Raw genomic sequence first — 5,715 nt, 5'->3', positions numbered from 1 at the left:
TAACAGGAAAGTTTACAGCAATACAATCCTACCTCAGGAAACAAGAAACATCTCAAATAAACAGCCTAAACTTACACCTAAAGCAATTAGAGAAAGAAGAAGCACAAAAACCCAGAGTTAGCAGAAGGAAAGAAATCATAAAGATCAGATCAGAAATAAATGAAAAAGAAATGAAGAAAACGATAGCAAAGATCAATAAAACTAAAAGCTGGTTCTTTGAGAAGATAAACAAAATTGATAAACTATTAGCCAGACTCATAAAGAAAAAAAGGGAGAAGACTCAAATCAATAGAATTAGAAATGAAAGAGGAGAAGTAACAACGGACATTGCAGAAATACAAAGGATCATGAGAGATTACTACAAGCAACTATATGCCAATAAAATGGACAACCTGTAAGAAATGGACAAATTCTTAGAAATCCACAACTTTCCTAGACTGAACAAGGAAGAAATAGAAAATATAAACAGACCAATCACAAGCACTGAGATTGAGACTGTGATTAAAAATCTTCCAACAGGGTTTCCCTGGTGGCGCAGTGGTTGAGAGTCCGCCTGCCAATGCAGGGGACATGGGTTCATGCCCTGGTCCAGGAAGATCCCACATGTCACACAGCAGCTGGGCCCATGAGCCATGGCTGCTGAGCCTGCACGTCTGGAGCCTGTGCTCCACGGCAGGAGAAGCCACAATGGTGAGAGGCCCGCGTACCGCAAAAAAAAAAAAAAAAAAAAAATCTTCCAACAAAAAGCTCAGGACCAGATGGCTTCATAGGCGAATTCTATCAAACATTTAGAGAAGAGTTAACACCTATCCTTCTCAAACTCTTCCAAAATATAGCACAGGGAGGAACATTCCCAAACTCATTCTACGAGGCCACCATCACCCTGATACCAAAACCAGACAAAGATGTCACAAAAAAAGAAAACTACAGGCCAATATCACTGACGAACATAGACACAAAAATCCTCAACCAAATACTAGCAAACAGAATCCAACAACACATTAAAAAGATCATGAACCATAATCAAGTGGGGTTTATCCCAGGAATGCAAGGATTCTTCAATATACGCAAATCAATCAATGTAATAAACCATATTAACAGATTGAAGGAAAAAAGCCATATGATTATCTCAATAGATGCAGAAAAGGCTTTCGACAAAATTCAACACCATTTATGATAAAAACTCTCCAGAAAGAAGGCATAGAGGGAACCTACCTCAACATAATAAAGGCCATATACAACAAAACCACAGCCAACATCATTCTCAATGGTGAAAAGCTGATAGCATTTTCTCTAAGATCAGGAAGAAGACAAGGTTGCCCACTCTCACCACTCTTATTCAACATATTTTTGGAAGTTTTAGCCACAGCAATCAGAAAAGAAAAAGAAATAAAAGGAATCCAAATTGGAAAAGAAGTATAGCTGTCCCTGTTTGCAGATGACATGATACTATACATAGAGAGTCCTAAAGATGCTACCAGAAAACTACTAGAGCTAATCAATGAATTTGGTAATGTAGCAGGATACAAAATTAATGCACAGAAATCTCTGGCATTCCTATACACTAATGATGAAAAATCTGAAAGAGAAATCAATAAAACAGTCCCATTTACCATTGCAACAAAAAGAATAAAATACCTAGGAATAAACCTACCTAAGGAGACAAAAGACCTGTATGTAGAAAACTATAAGACACTGATGAAAGAAATTAAAGATGATACAGACAGATGGAGATCTATACCATGTTCTTAGATTGGAAGAATCAACATTGTGAAAATGACTATGCTACCCAAAGCAAGCTAGATTCAATGTAATCCCTATCAAACTACAATGGCATTTTTCACAGAACTAGAACAAAAAAATTTCACCATTTGTATGGAAACATAAAAGACCCCGAATAGCCAAAGCAATCTTGAGAAAGAAAAACAGAGCTGGAGGAATCAGGCTCCCAGACTTCAGACTATACTACAAAGCTACAGTAATCAAGACAGTATGGTACTGGCACAAAAACAGAAATATATCAATGGAACAGGATAGAAAGGCCAGAGATAAACCCACGCACATATGGTCACCTTATTTTTGATAAAAGGAGGGAAGAATATACAATGTAAAAAAGACAGCCTCTTCAATAAGTGGTGCTGGGAAAACTGGACAGCTAAATGTAAAAGAATGAAATTAGAACATTCCCTAACACCATACACAAAAATAAACTCAAAATGGATTAAAGACCTAAATGAACAGCCAGACACTCTAAAATTCTTAGAGGAAAACATAGGCAGAACACTCTATGACATAAATCACAGCAAGATCCTTTTTGACCCACCTCCTAGAGAAATGGAAATAAAAACAAAAATAAACAAATGGGACCTAATGTTACTTAAAAGCTTTTGCACAGCAAAGGAAACCATAAACAAGATGAAAAAACAACCCTCTGAATGGGAGAAAATATTTGCAAACAAAGGATTAATCTCCAAATTTACAAGCAGCTCATGCAGCTCAATATCAAAAAAAACAAACAACCCAATCTAAAAATGGGTGGAAGACCTAAACAGACACTTCTCTAAAGAAGATATACAGATTGCCAACAAACACATGAAAGGATGCTCAACATCATTAATGATTAGAGAAATGCAAATCAAAACTACAATGAGGTATCACCTCACACCAGTCAGAATGGCCATCAACAAAAAATCTACAAACTACAAATGCTGGAGAGGGTGTGGAGAAAAGGGAACCCTCTTGCACTGTTGGTGGGAATGTATATTGATACAGCCACTATGGAGAACTGTATGGAGGTTCCTTAAAAAACTACAAATAGAACTACCATATGACCCAGCAATCCCACTACTGGGCATATACCCAGAGAAAACCATAATTCAAAAAGAGGCATGGGGGCTTCCCTGGTGGCACAGTGGTTGAGAATCTGCCTGCCAATGCAGGGGACACAGGTTCGAGCCCTGGTCTGGGAAGATCCCACGTGTCGCGGAGCAACTAGGCCTGTGAGCCACAACTGCTGAGCCTGCGCGTCTGGAGCCTGTGCTCCGCAAAAAGAGAGGCCACAAGAGTGAGAGGCCTGCGCACCGCAATGAAGAGTGGCCCCCGCTTGCTGCAACTAGAGAAAGCCCTCACACAGAAACGAAGACCCAACACAGCCCAAAATAAAAATAAATAAATAAGTAAATAAAAAACAAAAAAACCAAAAATACATGTACCATAATGTTCACTGCTGCACTAGTCACAATAGCCAGCACATGGAAGCAACCTAAGTGTCCACTGACAGGTGAATAGATAAAGAAGATGTAGCACATATATGCAATGGAATATTACTCAGCCTAGGAAGAAAACGAAATGAAATTGAGTTATTTGTAGTGAGGTGGTAGGACCTAGAGTCTGTCATTCAGCGTGAAGTAAGTCAGAAAGAGAAAAACAAATACCATATGCTAACACATATATATGGAATCTAAAAGAAAAAGGTTCTGAAGAACCTAGGGGCAGGACAGGAATAAAGATGCCGACATAGAGAATGGACTTGAGGACACGGGAAGGGGAAGGGTAAGCTGGGACGAAGCGAGAGAGTGGCATGGACATATATACACTACCAAACGTAAAAATAGATAGCTAGTGGGAAGCAGCCGCAAAGCACAGGGAGATCCGCTTGGTGCTTTGTGTCCTCCTAGAGGGGTGGGATAGGGAGGGTGGGAGGGAGACGCAAGAGGGAGGAGATGTGGGGATTTATTTATATGTATAGCCGATTCACTTTGTTATACAGCAGAAACTAACACAGCATTGTAAATGAATCATACTCCAATAAAGGTGTTAAAAAAAAAAAAGAAGTCAAGTGTCCAAGCAGTTGCAGAAGTCTAGGAGGGGACTTGATCTTCCACAAGCCATGGAATTGACATAGATACAACCAATTACATGTAGGTCTCTGAGGAGTAAGGGGACTCCAGCTGACAATAACTGAGAATTATATTGATAACAACAAGTATAGCTACCATTTACAGAGCACTTATGGACAAAGCATCAAGAACCATAGCCTTATGTTATAAACTTGGAGTATATTTTTATGTCATTTAACTACAGGTAACTACAGATCTCAGATTCTTTTCAGGTCATTGTTTCTCATTTTATCTCTTCTGTTGGCAGTTAGCATCATGCTCGTCACTTCTGGGCAATAAGTATTCCTTGATTCCTCTCTTGATAAGCTTATAAGCTGAACGGCTTTTATTTTACCTTCATAGCAAAAATATTCAATGGCGGGTGAAAAGGAGACTCCTAGAAAGCTGAAGGAAGGCTAAAAGAAGACAACCGAAATTGTTGTCTGGGCTCTGTCCATTTCACCTGCATTCAGCAATAACCCCCTTGCTGGCCGCTGCTTCCACCTTTGGCCTCCTCACAAAACATGTGAAAGTCAGATCACGTCACTCCTCCACATCCACCACTGATTTCCCCTTTCATGGATAAACTCCAGTTTTCCCATGAGCTCTGGTTGACCAAATAGACTACCAGGTATTTCTCCAAAAAAGATGGGTTGATTTGGGATGGGCAGAGAATTACAACTTGGGATCTCCAACCATGGTGAGTCACGTGCAAGTCCCCCACAGTAAGGGAAGGAGAGACTTTGTAGAGAAGAAAGGGAAGTTGGGAAAGTTAGAGTAAACCCAGAATCCATGGCTTTTCATTGGCTGAGTCCTCATAAAAAGAAGAGCAGTCTTTCTTTTTCCTGTTGGGCTCAGCTATCATCTCAGGACATGAGAGCTCCCCCTTCTGGTCTCCAAACTTTATTTAATTGAGGTTTCTGTTTCTTAAATTTTACAGTTGCAAGCCTTATGTGATCTGTGCTCTAGACACAGCTCCCTCCAGTTAACGGCATCTCTCACTGCTCTCTCCTGTGTTCATTTCACTCCAAGCACCCTCCAGCCTCAGGATCTTCCCACTTGCCCGTCTGTCGGCCTGCACTACTTCTCTCTCAAGGCCTGCACTACTTCTCTCTCAAGTGATCGAATGGTTCCTTCCGTCACTCCTAACAATATTACCTGTGACGCTTTGCCCAACCACCTGATACAAAATAACAAACCTCTCTCATTGCCTCTTCCCCTATACCTGATTTCTTATTCTTCATAACACTTTCACTAGGTATCCCATTATATTTGTTTGTTGTCTCTCTCTCTCCTTTAGTGTAAACTCCCTGCAGACAGGGACTTGGTCCATTTCATTCATTTTACATCCAGCACTTAGAACAGTGCCCGACATCTAGTAGAAACACAGTTTATGTTTTCAACAGGCTTATTAAGATATATTTGATACAATCTTATTTTTGAGTGAATAAATGAGCAAGGGAAAAAAGAGAAATAAAAGTTAAGGAAGCAGTTCCTTGTTTAAATAAGGTACCTTCTTGGGAGTTACTGCTTGAGGCTAGATATCTATCGGAGGTCATTAAAACAATCTTATCAAGACTCACCTAATGATCAAAAAGAAAACAGACTGAATTTGAGGCAAGGGCTTTAATAATAGAGAGATGATTATGGCTTTTGAGAATCTAAAACCCACTTATTGGTGTTGTTATTTTTAACTCTGTACTCTGCAGTTGTTGCTTTCCAAAGAATAAACAATGGTGTCACTGTAAAATCCATAATTAATGCAATATTATTTTCCTGGGTTCTGAAGAAAACACAGGCCTTTCCCAAAAGAAAATTTTAAAATATACTTAAGGAC

Source organism: Tursiops truncatus, chromosome 1, assembly GCF_011762595.2.
Source record: "Tursiops truncatus isolate mTurTru1 chromosome 1, mTurTru1.mat.Y, whole genome shotgun sequence".
In the NCBI taxonomy this organism is placed as follows: Eukaryota; Metazoa; Chordata; class Mammalia; order Artiodactyla; family Delphinidae; genus Tursiops; species Tursiops truncatus.
Note: the sequence above shows the minus strand (reverse complement) of the source record.